This window comes from Cryptotermes secundus, unplaced genomic scaffold (genome assembly GCF_002891405.2).
Source record: "Cryptotermes secundus unplaced genomic scaffold, Csec_1.0 scaffold369, whole genome shotgun sequence".
NCBI lineage: Eukaryota > Metazoa > Arthropoda > Insecta > Blattodea > Kalotermitidae > Cryptotermes > Cryptotermes secundus.
The window spans coordinates 714,011-733,265 of NW_019725844.1; the positions used below are offsets into that span (position 1 = coordinate 714,011).

General features: G+C 42.5%; 1 protein-coding gene and 1 non-coding gene across 2 annotated transcripts in view; both read right to left on the reverse strand.

The window, feature by feature from the left end:
- LOC111863691 (netrin-3) overlaps window positions 1-19,255 on the reverse strand; it is a 425,919-nt gene that overhangs the window by 330,673 nt on the left and 75,991 nt on the right. The gene's annotated exons all lie outside the window — the stretch shown is intronic.
- Trnag-gcc lies at window positions 10,090-10,160 on the reverse strand. Its single transcript has one exon. It is a non-coding gene; the product is annotated as a tRNA-Gly (tRNA).

Here is a 19,255-nt window from a genome sequence, read left to right on the forward strand (position 1 = left end):
TGTCCAAAGTTGAACGGTTACGGAGATAATGGCCCGAGAAAAGTGTGGTCTTCTGGCGGATCCACGCACTGTACCTGTCAGCTGACAAGTCTTATCGATGTTTGTCCTTGAGTGTGGTAATGACGGCCCTGACTAGTCGCATACACTCACATACCAGAATGTGCAGTCAGCCATGTTACGTCAGTGCTTGCCATTCATGTGTCATGTATAGTGCTTGGAACCCTAAGGACAACTATGACACGGCGTTCGAGTTTTTTTGTAGTTCAATTTAATGGCTTCATGTCACTCACAAGTTTTTTGATGTTACGTACATTATTAACATTACAGAACCCACATATTCCTGCCAGTTTTAATATGTATTTTGTAATCAACAAGTGTGTAACACCTGTCAAAGTTTCACACTTCTCGGACCATTATCTCCGTAACCATACAACTTTGGACATAGGTGTTTTGGGTTATATCGGCATACTTTAATATAAGGAACACCCTCCCGAAGTCTGGCACAGTCCTCCTGGGACACTCTGTATATAGGCCTATATAGCATGAGCTACTAACAGTGTCATTAAATTTACGGTTCATAAATAAACAAATGATCGATATATGCGTGAAAATAAAGTACCGTAAAATGAGATCTTCTGCTGGTTAAAAATTTTCTGAATGCAGTGTCTTGAACCAGTGACCTTTTGCTTCACAGACACGTGCCGTAGCTTTGTGTCTTTCCCCTCAAAGCTTAATATCAGAGTCTCTTGTATATTTTTTCTTCCGTTCTGTATTTATCCCTTTCTTTCTTCATTATGCTCGCCTTGTCAACTTATTCCGTTATGTAATGAGGTGAGAAAAATGTTCAGACACGTCTGCAGCCAGACAGTCACACAGACACCAATGCCAGGGGCGAGATCTGAACACACAGTCAGTAGTTACCAGTGTTGCCAACGCAGTCTCACCTCGGCCACTGATAGATCTAATGGTTTTCGTACAAATATCATATTTTAGTTTCTAATTTTCTGTAAAAAATCTATTATTTTTCCGGTAACCGCAGGTTCTGTAGTTATACTATATATCATGTATTAATTACTGCATGTTTCGACCCTTCTTTTGGCCATCATCAGGTATATAGAGCTTTTCTTACATTCCCTTTTCCCCTGGCCTGCTAGTCCTTCCTACACTGAGCAGCAGAATACAAGGCTAGCTGAACAGCACTAGACCGTACAGAGAAGAAACTGCATATCAGCAGGAACACAAAGCGCTCCGCCTGAATTCGTCGAACCTAGATACAAGATACACGTCTTCATGATAAAAACCTTAAATATTTTTTATTTAATGCATTCATATTTTAACTTTAATAATACTTAACGTGGAAGCCGGGATAGTGTATTCTGTATAGCGACTGGCTACAAGCTGGACGACCGAGGGTCGGATTTCTAGTCCCGGTAAGGGCAAGAATTTCTCTTCTCCACGTAGTCCAGACGGAATCTGGGACTCACCCATCCCTCTATTCAATGGTACTGGGGGCTCTTCACCTGGGGATAAAGCGGCAGGGACGTGAAACTGACGACTCACCTCCAGCTAGCGCCGAAGTCAAGAAAATGTGGATCTATACATCGAGCCCCCCCGCCCCCATAAGACATCATGGCGTAGTGTTTAATTACTTAAGCACGGGGACAACTATTAAAATATTTAATGTACCCCATAAATTATATAAAGCATAAAAACTAAACAAAACACTCAAATTCTGTAAAGTTTAGCCAATGTAGGGAGAAGAGGAAGAGGAGAATGGAGAAAAGAATCTGTATACACCTGATGACGGCCAAAAATGGGCCGAAACATGTAGTAGTGAATACATGACGCATAGTGCAAACATACTAACACTCTGGTGTCGGAAAAATACTAGATTAATGGTTTGAGGTGACAGGATTCTTTACTATATAAGTGTCTACAAAGACCGTCTGTGTTAAACTGGGAGGACACGATGGTTAGATTAAGAGACAGTCAGGGAGCTCCCACCCTGCCAGTAAAATGCCAAATTTGAATGTTCTACTGATGAGAACAAGAGGCCTTCAGATTGGGCTGTTGTAGCTCCCAGTTCTTTGAATGCTGACTTCACGTAAACACACCTGGGAAACTACACTCCAAAGATAGAGTACAGCTCTAATTGCGCTGTTCTGAAGCTCACATTTACTTACTTAACTCACTCATGGAACTGAGCCCTTCTTGAGGAGCCTCAAATTCTGCAGCTACTCAAGAATTTCCCAGCATTTTATGGAACCCGAAGGTTCATTGCCGTGTTCACAAAAGCCCTTTACTGGTCCCTATCCTGAGTCAGATCAATCCAATCCCATCCTATCTCTCTAAATTCCATTTTAATATTGACCTTAACATATGCCTTGGTCTTCCTAGTGGACTCCTTCCTTCAGGCTTTCCCACCAATATCCTATATGCACTCCTCTCCTCTCGCACTCGTGCTAAATGCCCTGCCCACCTCATCCTCCTTGACTTCATCATTCTAATTATACTTGGAGAAGAATACAAGTTATGAAGCGCCTCATTATGCAGTTTTCTCCAATCTCCTGTCACTTCGTCTCTCTTCGGTCCAAATATTCTCCTAAACACCCTGTTCACAAACACCTTCAGTCACCCTCTTAAGTTCTCATAGGGTCAATAAATAAATGGCATTACGTCAGAACACAAAATGTTTCAGATAAACCGAGAGAGCTGCATAGAAAAGTGCATTTATAGCCTCGTGTGAAGTAGGCTTTGTAATCAGACAGCACAGATAAAAATCAGAACAGTATATTAAAATTTATACCATACAGTACAGAAAACCCGATGCTTCCCTGAACAAAGAGTTAGAGCTGCTAAGAGAAATATACGTTGTTTTACGAATCTCATATATACACTATGTGTAAATATTTATTATTACTTAGGTGTCACCACGCGTTTGCATGTACTACATGTTTCGGTATATTGTGGCCATCATCAGGTTCCTACAGCCTTTACAATCACCCTTCCTTCTATCTGATATACCTCTCTACACTGGCCAGTGTTTATACATTGGGAGTACGTTGTACAGCTATAATGTTTTACGTAATTTTTACACTATGTGTAAAATACAACGGTCTTTAATATTAATGTAGCTACAACGTACGGTTACCATTGTACCTTACGGAGCTAAACACATTCCAGTACTTCAAAACATACTTGGCGAAGAGACTGGCTTGGATATGCAGATCTTATTTTGCAAAGCTTTGATATGCGAAGTATGTATTTCCTTTAGCTCTTCTTTTTAGTGTCCGGCGCCATTTGTATCTGCTTAGTATGTAATAGACTCCACACTGTGTAGGTATGCCTTGTTTGGAGAAGCAACAGGATACTAAATCAGATATTGAAAATCCCATAAACAAGCAGAATATACTGAGCTAGAACCTACAGGTAGAATAAAAATTAGCTGGAACGGAACTGCCTTACGAGTACTGACTATGACTCGAAATTCTGTTCTGAATATATTCGAAAATCCAATACATGGATCCATTTTTCTCTCACTTATAGTAACGTGCGTAATCAGATAATGATAATGGCGTTTCATTAGAAAGTTATTAAATTCTGTTTTCAACATAACATTGAAATCAAAATCGTCATACCAGGGATTTCGCTGAACACTGAGGACTTTTCTTTCATCAAATTGCCTACTCAACATATGGCGTATCATCAGAGACGTTTTGGGCAGAGTGTTGAAGAGTTGGCTAATAATCGACTTAAATAAATCGCAGTAATCGATAAACCTCACTATTAGCTCATGAATAAATACTAATGTATACTCATTCATGGAGCTGAGCCCTTCTTCAGATGCCGCTAATTGTGCAGCTACTCAAGAACTTCCCAGCATTTTATTGAACCTGAAGGTTCATTACCGTGTTCACAAGAGCCGTCCTACGGTCCCTATACTAAGCCAGATCAATCCAATCCATACCATCACATCCTATCTCTCTAACATCCATTTTAATATTGTCCACCCACCTGCGCATTGGTCTACCCAGTGGTCTCTTTCTTTCTGGCTTTCCCACCAGTATCCTATATGCATTCCTTTTCTCTCTCATTCTAAATTAACGTGTATACACTCCTAACAAGAGCACACAGTAGCGTAGTTGGTTTAGGCACTATCCCATAAGCCAGAAGGTCGCGGATTCAAGTCCCGATGAGGTCATTGGATATTTCTCAATTGACCTAATCCTTCCAGGCGCACTATGGCCTTGGGGTTCACTCAGCCTCTAACAGAAATGAGTAGCAGGAATATTCTTGGGTGTAAAAGGCGGCCGGCGTGTAGGACTGACAACTTTGCCGCCATCTATTAGCCGATTGTCTAGATAATGTGGGACCCTCAACGTCTGACAACCTTATGGGCCTTCACGGCCTGGTACGGGGATACCTTTACTTTTTTTTTTTCACACTCCTAACTTTGATATGGACATGCTGTGTTTCAGAGTGTAAACTTGTCTTCATGAGGACTGATGTTTTTGTGGAGGGTAGTATAGCTTTCCAGAAACCTCGCGCGTGCAGTCAGGGACGAAATTGCCTATTGAAAATGTTTCGTTCCAGCATCGAAATATTATTCCTTCAACCGAAATGATCTCTCTAGAACCCCTCTTCTCGGCATCACAGTCATATATCACCCTCCTCTTACCCCACCCCAGGGAAAGACTCACTACATCTTGATCCATCCCCCTGCTATTAGTAACAAACCATTCAAAAGGCGATGCCAACCGCTACCATACGTTCTGAGGCAAGCACTGGAACTCCGCTTCCACGGTTGTCTTCAAGTTAGAGCCAGTCTCTTCAAGCAGTTTTCTTTCTAAGTCTTGATTGGGTATGCACAATAAATAATGTACTCGTATTTTTATTGTCATCATCATCATCATCATCATCATCAGTAATCTGTCAAGACGACAGGTCCACAGTCTCTTTCAAAACAATTCCTCCACTTAATGCGATCTAGAGCTTTCTCCTTCAAATGACAGTATCCTCTTCTGTCCCCAAGGTCATCCAGCATCTTCTTACGTCTTCTTCCTCGTCTTCTTGTCACTTCTATCCGCCCATCTATCTTTCCTTCGATAGCTTCTTTTAGAAGGCAGTTTCTGCGTAAAACATGACCAATCCAATTAGCCTTCCGTTTTCTTATTTCATGTAGGATATTCCTCTGCTCACTGACTCTAATTAACACTTCTTCATTTCTCACATAATCGGTCCAACTGATCTTCTCCATTCTTCTCCAACACCACATTTCGAAACTTTCCAGATGTTTCTGATCTACTGCCCTAAGTGTCCATGTTTCAGCCCCATACAGAGCTATGCTCCAAATGTAGCATTTCACTAGTTTCTTCCTCAAATTTAAGTCCAATTTGCTGGTAAAAAGATTCTTCTTCTTGCTAAATGCAGCTTTTGCCATGGCAATCCTGGATTTAATTTCACAAGTACACCTTCCATCATCTGTTAACAAGCTACCCAAATATTTAAAACATTTCACATTCTCCACTTGTTTTTGGTCTATCTTTATTGTGACTGGGGTTGGTTGTCTCGAAATTTTCATTACTTTTGTTTTCTCCACATTCATTTCCATGCCATAGCACCTTCCAATTTCAATTAGTCTATCAATCATGCCCTGTAGCACAGTTTCTTCCTTAGCCATTAACACAAGGTCATCTGCATATTTCACAGTTTGAATAATTTGCCCTCCTACTTTGAAGTCACCGAGCCCATCCAGAGCTTCCTTGGTAAGGCATTCGCTGTACAAGTTGAACAGAATTGGTGATAAACAGCATCCTTGTCGAACTCCTCTTCCAATCTGCACACTTCCTGTCTCCCCCCTGTCCAGTCGTACTCTAACTTTCTGATCCATGTACAATTTGCTAATCAATCTTCTTTCATGCCAATCGATACCTGTTTCTTTCAGGATCTGCATTAATTTGGTCCAGTTTACCCGGTCAAATGCCTTCTGCCAGTCTATGAAGCAAACACACAGTTCTTCATCTATCTCCAAAGTTCGTTCCGCTATAATTCTCATCATCCCAATTGCATCCCTGGTTCCTTTTCCTCTTCTAAATCCAAACTGATCTTCTCCAAGTACATCCTCTATTTTCCTTTCAATTCTTCTTTTAAGTATCTTTGCTATTATCTTTGCTGTATGTGCAATAAGACTTATTGTGCGATGGTCGCTGCATTTTGTAGCTTTTGTCTTTTTCTTTAAGGCAATCATTGTAACTTCTGTAAAGTCCTTGGGCCACTCTCCACTTGCATATATGGTGTTCATTAGTTTTGTCAGTGTTTTCAAACCACCTTCTCCCAGTAACTTGAGCACATCTCCAGGTACATCATCATCTCCTGTAGCCTTTCCCTTCCTCATTTCCTTGATAGCTTTTTCCACCTCACTTTGTAAAATATATGGTCCTTTCTCGTCTGTCTCTACTTCTTCTTCCGGTTCAACTTCTAAGGTTTCTGGCCGATTAGGCCGATCATATAGTTCTGAAATATAATTTTCCCAAATTTTCAGCGCTTGCCTCTGATCTACTATTCTATTCCCCTGGGAGTCTTCGATGCCAACATTTTGAATCCCATGATTCTCTTTCCATCCCAGTTCTTTTGTCTTTTATTGTCATGCAACAGAAAATCTTAATATAAGAATTATATACTCCATATCTCAGTTTCAGTCCCACATGATATCATATGAGATTTCTGGTGGACGAAATGGCGTTCGCCCAGCTTCCTCTCCGAGTTTCTTGCTCCATATTCATCTACCACCGCCCCCGATGGGTATGCAATGGCGTGAGCATGCATCACACTATCATAACCTCGGTCCTAAGTTGAGGGCTTCGTCTCGGGCCCTGTACTTCTCTGCTTACAGAGCGTGGAAGTTAAATTGGAGTGTACTCTCGTCGGGAATGCGACGTGCAGTTTACTCGCCTTTGACTCACTGAGATGCAGCAAAGGCAGACCGTAAGCTTCACTCGACTCGATTCATGCATGTCATAGAGGTACATACAGTAATTTTATTGCTAGTGGGGTGAGACTAAGTCCCTTGTACTGCGGCCACTTCTGGTCTGTTGTACCAGCCCCAGATGATAGGTGAGGGTGATTGTGGAGCAATTGGTGGAATGAAGATTGGCAGAGGAAACCAAAAATCCCACTTGACCAGACCCGGGATCGAACCCGGGCAGCCGCGATGGGAAGTCAGCGACTAACCACTTGAGCTATAGCGCGGCCTAAATACAGCAACTATTCTGGCAGTTCTGCTTAGTGTGCCGGGTGTCTAAGCCGAGAAGACAGCAAGATGGCGCTCAACAGATTGGTCTAGAGGTAACAGTTTAAACTCGGCCGGGCACCGGCTATCCTGACTACGGGTTTCGAAATTCTTTTCAGCCGCACGAGGCGGATGCCGCGAAAGTATCTCGATTAGATCCTCAAATTAACTTCCAAATCCTTTCTAATTCATCGTTCAACCTACCATTCGATGTTATACTCGTAGATAAACTCGATAATGAAAACTCTCAGTCTGTAGAGAGGCTAGGCTACAGGCGGGCCGATCGAGGAGTCGCGATTCGATTTGCCATAACGTCCAAATCGACTCTATAACCCACGCAGCTTCTTATCCAATGGGTACTGGGGGCTGTTTCTTCGGGGATAAAACGGGAGTGGCTTGAAACTGACTATTCGCCTCCATCTAGGATCGAGGTTATGAATGATGGAGCTATACGGCCACTTTACCATACATCTTCACTGCGTGGTCATTCCACCAATTGCTCCACAATCACCCTCACCTATCATCTGGGGCTGGTACAATAGGCCAGAAGTTGCCACAGTACAAGGAACTTAGTCCCACCCCACTAGCATAAAAAAAAACTACTTCTTGATGCATTTTAATAATACAATTTATTTTAATTTTTCGACATATAATAGTAATAATGAATCGGTAGATATATATGCCATGGTGCTTGAACACACTACCCTGAATGCTATTTGCAAAATACAATATTTTAGAATTCTGAAGATGTGTAATTTTTGCGTAAGTGAGATCAAAATTAACTTGAAGCAGTCCCCAAACCAGCAAACAACATTCAATTTTGCTGTTCCTGTTTTATATGAGCTTTTATATTATCCCTGATTTTAAGTAATAATATTGAAATAATCTTTTCTGAAAACAAAAGTGAAATTACCCTAACAATTAAGGAACTCCGCCATGAGGCAGCAGTTATGTAACTCATGCAACAAATCTATTCTCTTGTTCCGACGTTAAAGTCGCCCAATTTGTGGAAATATATTATTTAGTAGCGCCATTACACTCAATTGAGAAGCCTGAAGAATAGGATCGATAAGCCAAAGCTTGTGAAATTTTCATTCTAGCACATTTCGTGTATTCTTTCGTTCTGAGATAAGGGAATGCAGTGGTTATCGAGAAGCTAATAGTCTCTCAGCTGGTCAAGAGCCCGTTCCTCAGTACCGTTTTTATGGGCCCGCCATCAATGGAGAGTGTGGTCTTCGTTGTAACGCGGAAGTGTTCGAAGAGAGTGCAGCTTTTCAGAGGAATATATTGCTTCCATCTTCAGGAATGAAATGTAAGCCAAGCAAGAAACAAGCTGAAACAGGGGACAAGCTGCCTCTGCCTTTGAAAATGCATTCCTTGTGAGATGTCCCTGTTTTTCCATTTCCCAAGCATTTCACAAGTGTAATGGTTGGTTCGAAATTGTTTATATTCAAGCAGGACAGGAAATCACCTGTTATATTCTGTTTAGGCTAGTCTGCAGTCACTGTAGCATGAGCTCATGGGAACATTAATGCTAGGAACAACATTTACGTCATTCTATATAATTGTATTTTGATACATGGCACTTATTTTGAAAAATAAAACGGTTTGTTTAGATCAACGGTTCTCAAATTGTTAGCATTTTGTACTCCCGAACGCAATTGAGCGGGGATAGCGTAGTCGGTATAGCGACTGGCTACAGCATGGACAACAGAGGGATCGGAATTCGAGTCCCGATGGTGTGAAGAATTTTCACATCTTCATATCGTCCAGACCGAAACTGAGGCCCACCCAGCCTCCTATCTTTCACTGGGGGGTAAAGCTCCTGGGGCGTTTAAGCTGACTACTCACATCCAACTGGTGCCGAGGTCAAGAAATTGTGGATCTATAAAGCCACTCCCCAATACGTCTTCATGGGGTGGTGCTTAATTAGTTAAGCACAGGAACAAATTCGCCTTTTTGCCTTTTTACTCCCGAAAACAATTACAGAAGTTGTTGGACACCCACAGAAAAAGGAGGAAACTTGAATGAATAAATTAACTTTTATTGCTACTATTGTGAAGTGTAAGGCTAAATTTAGGCCGCGCCATAGCTCAAGCGGTTAGTCGCTGGCTTCCCATCGCGGCGGCCCTGGTTCGATCCTGGATCTGATCAAGTGGGATTTGTGGTGGACAAAGTGGCGCTGGGGCAGGTTTTCTCCGAGTACTTCGGTTTCCCCTACCAATCTTCATTCCACCAATTGCTCCACAATCACCCTCACCTATCATATGGGGCTGGTATAATAGGCCAGAAGTGTCCGTAGTACAAGGGATTTAGTCCCACCTCACTAGCAATTAAAAAAAGGCTACATTTAGGACTAACGGTGCCCCTGTTGAACTAATCTGTTACCCCTGGGAGTACCGGTACCATAGTGAAAGACGCTGGTTTAAATACTTTACATCTAAACTGGAAAATGAGGCGATAACACTGCGATATTTTAACCTTGTGGTCGATGAACCGACGTTGCTTGGGCCGTGAATTATGGCACTTTAAATATCGCAGACATTTACATAAAAACTGAAAAAAGAAACTGGGCTTATGTAAACGAAAACTGTAACTTCAGCAAGAACAGTGCTGCAAGACTAAATCGTAATAAAGAATAAAATGATTTTGATAATGTTATTTTCCTGTATCCAACACATGTACGCTTCTCAAAATTCATGTTTTATATTCTCGCATGTGTATGTTGAAAAGAACAAAAATTTTTAAAGCGAAAACAACTCGTCATCTCAAAATAAGAAATCAACCTCTAAAAACAATTTTGCATCGGCCGGGAATCGAACCCGGGTCGCCCGCGTGGCAGGCGAGCATTCTACCACTGAACCACCGATGCTATGTGCAAAATGTTTCTAACTTAATAGTAATACTGCGAAAGGAAACCGGTCATGCGCATCTCAGTAGTAAAAGCGAGCAGGTACGCTAGGTGCCTTGCTATACGTGAGCACTGAATATATGGATGTGTTATCTAGTGTCATCCACCGATCATCGGCTTCTAGGGAAAGCAAGGACAAGTTGGAAACGTTCTAAAAATGTTATGTTTCATTTTCGTATGATGACGCCCACAACAGTTGACTTTTCTGTATTCCATTCTAAAGAAATTATTCACCTTTCCTCTTTCCATGCTAAAAGTCGTCTTTTCTGTCTTGCCGGTATCTCCATGAATTTCATATATGCAGTTCCCACAGTAAAACTATGGTGCTCTGATATAATTTTCTGGAATGGAATGACTCAGCTGTACAGCTAGAATTTGTAACAGACTGCAAGAGACTTGTGTTCTAATATACGTTATTAGAAGAATAATACAGCAGGTTCCTCCGAAACATCGAAATATTCTACCTCACCATCGCAGGAGAGAGCACTCTTCATAGTCACCGCCGACAGAACGTCATAGCGCTCGAATGTTATGGGTTATTGGCTTTAGCCAATCACTGGAACAGCAACTAGCAAGCAAAATTTCCCATAGCTCCTTTACGTACTTGCTTACTCATGGAGCTGAGCCGCCAATTATGCAGCTACTCAAGAACTTCCCAGCATCTTATGGCACCTGAAGGTTCGTTACCGTGTTCACAGGAGCCTTCCACTGGGCCATATCCTGAGCCAGATCAATCAAATCCATACCAACCCGACCTATATCTTTAAGAATCATTTCAATATTGTCCATCCACCTATGACTTAGTCTTCCCAATCGTGTAAGAAAGACTGCTATTTATTACCCATTTCAAGGAAAGCACGAGGACAATGGCAATGCCTTAATTTCCAGCGTCTTACTGAATGGGAACACGTTCACTTGCACAGCAAACAGAATAAGACTTTCGTCTGTCAGTCTGTTCGATACGTGTTTTTTAAGAAATAGATGTGAAAGTTTGCCGCCTTTTCGTACAGACCCACTAAAGCCCATAGATATAGTCAGTGAGGCTATAGAATGTATGAAGACTCTATCTCTCAAGGTTCGGCCACACAGAGCGCTACGGACGCTATGTTCGCTATGTTCGCGTCGCAGAGTGTACACAGCGTACGTAGCGTACGTAGCGAACATAGCGTACCGAATCTTCAAGGGTTGGAAAAGATTTTTTTTTTAAGTTGTATTAGTCAAGAAAATAGCTGCTAGTCACATATGGCAAAAATTTTTGGAATTCAGAATCGCTGCTTCACTAGACCACCACTACCAGCCTAGTATTCGAAGAGTTCTGGGCTCGATTCCAACTTCTGTCACTAATATGAAGAAGTCAGAATATGTAAGCAATTCTGACATGTACCATGGCCTCTAGATTTCAGTTGATAAATGCTCAAGTTGCTTAGTTGCCCTCCTATAACAAGGTAGCGTGATCAAGCGACAGGGACGAAGAGACAGGCACATGAATGTGTGGGCCTATTGTTTATTTTTTTGTTTAAACATCTCGAAAGCAGTAAAACTTATGGGAAAATTGTATATGGACAAGGTCTGTGCATTATACTTTACTTCATATCTTTTGTCTGAAACATTTTTCGCTCCGATAAATATTTACCTCATTACACTTGGGGTGCACATAGAAATGTACTGTACAGAATGTTCACAGAAATTGTCCATTACTGTTGCTCACTTTCAATACAAGATTGGAAGGCCTCGATGAGCTATCGTCAAACCCTCCAACATCAGAAATCACATAAATCAATCCACAATCTTCAGACTGTTACAAACGGACAGCCAAAATGAAGTAACCATGCTCCTTTTCGTAACATACTGTTTCAGTCACGTCAAAAATATAAAAGCAATTAAAAAATCAATATAATAACGCTTTAACTGAAAGTGCCATAGAGTCACTCTCCGAAACGTCATATAGTTCAGGAAAGGAACGTTCTAACAGAATACAGACGCTTCCCAGGTTACGCAAATTTGACCTTAAGCAAATTTTTCCATAAAGCACACCACAAAATTATCAACATGAGGAAAATCTGCATTACGTACGGAAACGGAAAGTAGTCCCGATGCGCGGACGAATACCGCGAAGCCTCCAGCAACTCCGTTGTTAGTCTCATGTCGTTCTTGTTACACTGAGGATTTTCGCAGCTTCGCTCATGTTATTTCAGTGTCATTTCCCCTTATACTGTATCGTAATCATGACTGTAAAGTGATCAAGTGATAACAAGAGCGCAGAACCAAACATACGAGGGGGTAACTGATAAAATTGTTAAGCCTGCCCACCAATTTGAGCCGGACCTTGATGTTGCCGACCGTAAACATAAAGAATCCCATACAACTTAATTATTAAACGAAGACATGATTGCAGAGACCGCCTTTGTGATCTACTGGTCAGAGTTCCTGGTTACAGATCCAGATGTTCGGGTTCGATTCCCGGCGCTACCAGATTTTCTGAGAAGTAGTGGGTCTGGGTCTGGGTCCACTCAGCCTAGTGAGGATAAGTGAGGGGCTACTTGAATGGAAAAATAGCGGCTCCGGTCTAGAAACCCGAAATTAACGGCCACGGAGATCCGTTGCGCTGACCACGTGACACCCTCTATCCGCAAGAAATGGCACTAACTTCGCTGACAAGCGGCGGTCGCTCGGTCGGTATAGTTCGCTTGCGGACTACAGGTCACGGAGTTCGGATATTATTGAATTACAAGCAGAGTACACTGAAGCTGATGTTGAAGACGAGCCAGATGAAGAGCCACAACGCTTTAACTCCAAGAAGATGACAATTGCAAGTCACCATCCTCATCTCCACGGCTACCCACCTCCTTAGCCCCCACTGTACCCTTGCCAACAGCTGACCTATCTTCCCCCCGTCTACAAATTAAATCCTCTGTCGCCTCCAGTGAGTCAGAATAGATCCAGGATTAAGGTACAGAGTATAAACGAAATGTAAATGCAATATCAGCTTTCTGTGTTTGCATTGGACATTTTGTGCTTTCATTCTTGGCGTGATTTCACTTTATCTATAAAACACAATTGTGCACAAACATGTATGAATCCGTACGTACGTATACTTACTTACTCACACATGGAGCTGAGCCCTTCTTGAGTAGCCGCCAATTGTGCTGCTACCCAAGAATTTCCCAGCATTTTATGGAACCCGAAGGTTCATCCGTGTTTACAAGAGCCTCCCACTGGTCCCTAGCCTAAGCCAGATCAATCCAATCCATACGATCCCATCCTGTCTCTCTAAGATCCATTTTAATATTATCCTCCCACCTACGCCTTGGTCTTCCCAGTGGTCTCTTTCTTTCTGGTTTTCCCACCATTATCCCATATACATTCCTTTTCTCTCCCATTCGTGCTACATGCCCTGCCCCCTTCATCCTCCTTGAGCCTAATTACTTTTTTTTTCTTTGGCACTACAGCCCCAGTGGGCCTAGGCCTACCTCCATGAACTCCGTTCACTTCGGTTTACTAGATCTTATACATACGGTAGGACTCCTTGGGCGGGTGATCAGCTCGTCGCAAGGCCTCTACCTGTACACAAACACAGAAAAACGCACACACACAAACTAAACATCCATGCCCTGAGTGGGATTCGAACCCACGATCCCGGTTTCCAAGCGAGCGAAGACAGTACATGCCTTAGACCGCTCGGCTACCGTGGCCGGCGCCTAATTACTTAGCGGAGTAAAAATCGAGTCGGCCATTTAAGTAATTAGCTATGTACACAACTAACCGAACGAGAGTCTGACCAATTCCATGGGCCAAGTTTCTGGCTTTCCCACCAATAGCCTATATACATTTCTCCCCTCCTTGGCTTGATCATTGTAATTATACTTGGGGAAGCGTACAAATTATGAAGCTCCTCATTATGCAGTTTCCTCCTGTCACTTCATCTCTCTTCGGTCCAAATGATCTCCTCAGCACCTTGTTCTCAAACACCCTCGGTCTATGTTCCTCCCGTATCGGAGACCAAGTTTCACACCCATACGTATACTAGAAAAACATTTCGACATTCGCAAACTTGGTGTTACGCAAGGTGTTCCAGAATTGAACGATTAACTGAATCGCGGAGTTTCTGCACAACTATAGAAAGCCTTCGGAGAATTCCTTATGATGCTGTCTCGACCTTTGTTCATAGCTGCCCAAAACATCGCTCACTGTCTCCGATAAATGGGGAAGATTCGATTCCCGAAACAGAATCAGCCGCGCTACTGTTGAGATAACAACCCACGCCGTAATCCGCCTACAAGCGCGTTGTTGATTAATGGTTCTTGGGCTACTTAACGGCTCTGTTTCAACTGCGAAAGTTAATGCCACCGGATGATATCTGGAGGTGATCACGAAAGGTGGGACACCACACACTTGGAAGTGATCTGGTCACAAGGTATTGTCCGAGTATTCCCCTCGGGACATTGTAAGAATGTACGTAAGAATTAAAAATGAAATAACTCAGATGATTGAAATGGAGCGTCTGAGCAGAAGTCCAGACCGTTACAGCAACACTCTCAAACGAGAGTTTTTTTATATTCATTTCTGCACTTAAATTTTAATGAACAGTTGAGCAATGCAATTACCACTTGTCTGATAGATTTCACTTGTGTGCCTCATGACGATTCATCCAACCGTGTTCTTTTTTTCTCTCTGTGATCTAAATGCATAGCGCTGTCTGTTTCAATTACATGATCACTACAACACAGCGCAGAGCGTTTATCATTCTATGCTCGCTGTCATTTCTCATTTCGTCGTGTAAGAGTGTGGACCTGATATAGGCAGACCGGTTTCATTCGGGCGATAAGAGAGGTCACTGCTGTCACAGATGTCTCGAGAAGAAGACGAATTCTTCCTGACAAACCAACATCTTTGCCCGACATAAGTCCTCACCGCGAGATAGTCACATATCTAGTGTTCTTGTTCTATTCACTGCACAGTCACGTGAAATCAGGGCAATCATAATATAAGAATATCCAATAAATCATTTCAAAATGTGGTTGAAGCACACCACTCGGAACTACAGGCTGATCTACATACTTTACAGTTCACCGTTACACACACACACACACACACCGTTTCTTACACTCTCCTCTAGTCATGTCCTGGTAACGGATTTTAACACAGGAGCTATAACAGTCTCACTATACTACAGCACACATAGAGACTTCTCTTTTCTGCCGGATTTTCAGCTCTCAGCCGAACTCTGTGGGTTCCTCCATCACCTGCCTACTGTCTCGTTGCTATCTCTTCTCAATCATCTTCGATTGCTGACTCAAGAAACTCCCTTAATTCTACTTCTCAGCTGGCCTGAATTCCCTGTTATATAGGGTCGGGTCGGCCTCAGCAGAAAACACCATTTCCTCTATTCTCATAAAGGCTTGCCTATCTCGTCATTGCACAGAAGCGGCAGTTATTCTATTTTTACTTTCGTATTCGTTGCAGTGGAAATGTGTTTACTGAGCTGTTGCCTAGCAATGGATGTCTGATCTGGCTCCACTATTCCGTCTTTTAGAAATCATGTTAGATTATATTTAACGTATTAGTACGTACTTTCACTGCAAATTAGTATATTTGAGCCTATTGTTATGCAGTTTAGTTTAATGCGTTTGCTTCGAGTCTAGGAGTTGTAAATGGCTGACTCATTCGCTCACTAACTGGTAGCCCTTGCAATTGGGAGTTAAAGACTATCGCCCTATTAGTGGGAACAAATGAAGCTGTAACTTATTGCACCCCAGAAATAAATTCCTCCTCTCGGCCAGGCAGGCAAGCAGACGTCGGGGAGCAGAAGGGGTGACTTCAGAAACGTAAATGTTTATATTTCAGACGCTTGTAACTTTAGCTTCATTTGAGTGTTTATAATATTGTTTAATGGTGGTCTCCTTTTTTGTGTGTTTTTGTTTCAGTGTCTGAATTTTGGCGACTGTTTCTTTGAGTTGCAGAAAGAGCTTTTCAACCTTACCGTTTTGATCACGAGTTATTAGTTTCGTCCATTTAATAGTCGTTGCGTAAGAAATCATGGTTTATTAAAAACAATTACATAAATAAATTGGGGTTTTTTAATTGCTAGTGGGGTGGGACTAAGTCCCTCGTACTGCGGCCACTTCTGGCCTATTGTACCAGCCCCAGATGATAGGTGAGGGTGATTGTGGAGCAATTGGTGGAATGAAGATTTGAAGGGAAAACCGAAGTACTCGGAGAAAACCTGCCCCAGCGCCACTTTGTCCACCACAAATCCCACTTGATCAGATCCAGGATCGAACCAGGGCCGCCGCGATGGGAAGCCAGCGACTAACCGCTTGAGCTATGGCGCGGCCTAAGAAACTGGAGTTAATTCTACACAGTTTTGTGAAGATATGTTCCTGCCCCCGAAGCATGTCCGTAGTCGACAGAGCAGTTCGCAGTTGCAGAACTACTTTCTGAGGTTCGAGGTTCTCACATCGGTGACTACGAGGATTACAACCGTCTGGATTCAGCTCAGTTTCGAAGATAATTATCGAAGTTTTGGAGAAATATATTGTCTCCTGAAGATGGAGGAGTGTGTTCGTTCGAAACGTTTGTAATGCACCAGGTTACACAATGTAACCACTGAAAACAACATCTTCGGGTACTTTTAATAAATATATTTTAGGTCTCTGTTTCGTCTATAAAATCTGGTGATGTTAAATTAGACGTAAAAATGGTAATGAATTGTGAGTGGCTGGGGGGTTTGGAAAGGGCTTCACGTAAAACGTGGTGTAACAATAAAGTTCACGAACTGATCGCGGTGAATGTGCAACATACCTCATTGCTGAATATCTCTGTGGTCACCTTCAAAGTACTCCCCTTGGAAAGCTATGCACGAATGCCACAGCCTAGTCCACCCTTCGAAACAATTTTGGAACTGGATTTGTGGAATGACCTTCAGAGCTGCCGTCGTATTACACCTGATGTCATCAATGTCATCAAAATGCCTTCCTTTCAATATTTTATGTTTAGGAATAGAAAATATTCATTGGGGGTAGATCCCTTGAATAGGGAGGGTGTTCCAGCACAGTTACTTGTTTGTTAGCCAAAAATTCCCTCACATATTTGAAGATATTTTCTGTGTAACACATTTTAGAGGTTGTGACGCATTTTGCATAGGCAGACTTACAAGTTGCCCCTGTGCTTAATTAATTAGTACCACACCATGGAGACGTATGAGGAGTGGAAGTATAGCTCAACCATTTTTGACGTTGGTACTAGATGGCAGTGAGTGGTCAGCTTCATGATCTGGCCGCTTTTCAGCAGGGAAATAACCCAACTGTCCATTGGACGGGAGGCTGGGTGGATCACAGAACAAGTCTGGACGCTGTGAACTAAAATCATTATACCGACGGAGGAACCGAGTAGCCAACCTTCCGGAAGAGAAGTTCATAGAGATCACCGGTATGGTGATTTTATTCCCACTGGATGTAAAGAAACAATAACTTTCTAATGGTGACGTAAGGATTCATCTGATGATGAGACAACCTCAAAGATGTTCCGGCCGCAAGGCTACTCTCCTGCCATTCGTCTGAAGACAAAATAAAGTATACATCCGCTTTTGTTGCCCCTATAATGCAAACAGCACACTATACACCGGCCTTCGGTTTCATTCTGTTGTTTTCTCAGAGGTTAACTGGCCATATGAACGTTAAACAAGGCCATGTTGCAAACCATGACGTCAGCGGTTATGCCTCTAATGCAGCCACATTTTGACGATACGGGGCAGTTTCTTGAGGGCACAAATTACGCCACACGACCTTGTTCTGTGATGGGTTATTTTACGACTGTATCTTTATTTGAAGAACGTAGCATCGAGTGGTAAGATGAATGGTGAATTGTAAGGGAACTGGAAGGAAACGGTTGTGGCCTGATCGAAGGATTTACCCTGTAATTAAGCTGGGTGGAAAAAGGGAAACTATGAAACATCTCAGTCAAGGTAGTAGATGTCCTGGGGGAGATTCAAACTACGTACCTCCCGAATAACAAGACCACTCAGTGACCGGTCCATTAACATGTTCGGCCTAAATGTCAAGCTTAAGTCTGTCGCAATAATGCACAACGAAATCAAACTGCGTAGGCGCGTGGTTAATAAATCCTTCGGAAAAGTAGCGCCGCGAAGTCCAAACTTGTAGAAACGACAACGAGAATCGATATTATAGTCACGAAAAGTTAAGAAAAAGCTGAAAATAGTCTTATCTTCGGGGACATAATGCCATTTGGTCCTTTGGAAGTCAGCCGGCGTTTCGGAGGAACATTTAGCCCACATTTCCAAGGTCGAAGAATTTTAAACAAAACTGACAGGCTGGTGTTTTACATTTTGGATTGTGTGCAGTGTGACAGCCACGTGATGAAAAATACACCTGATGATGGCCAGTTGCGGCCGAAACATGTAGTGTAGAGGAAGAAAATACAAGAACTACAACCAAATAAATTGTTGCATTCACGACGGCATTTGTATTATTACATATAGTGGAAGAATAAGCTAAGCATGAAGCCGACGTGAAGCAAGTAGCAAACTCTGCTAATCCTGAAGATGGAGGTGACAACCAACGGACCACATGACATTATGTACCAGGAGATATGACTTGTCATAACCACCGCTGGGGGAACCTGAAGTCTTAACAAGAAAAAATCAAATTCGGCGCAAGTATGAGGGGGCAGTCAAATGAAAACGGGTCAGAAGCCAAAACATATTAAAGAACATTTCTTACCTCAAAAGTAATCTCCAAAACTGTTAATACATTTATCCCACTGGGAGATAAGACGGCCAATCCCATCCTTGAAAAAGCTTCTGGGCTGTCTACGGAACCACAGCTTTAGCCAGCCACACACGTCTTCGTCCGATGCAAACCGATGTCCACGAATGTCTCTCTTCAGGTCTCCAAAAATGTGAAAATCACATGGGGAGAGATCTGGGCTGTAGGGGGGATGTTGAAGCACTTCCCAACCAAATCTCTGTAGCGTATTCCTCACAGAGTTGGCAGTTTGGGGGCGCGCATTATCATGAAGAAGGTTAATGCCGTTCGATA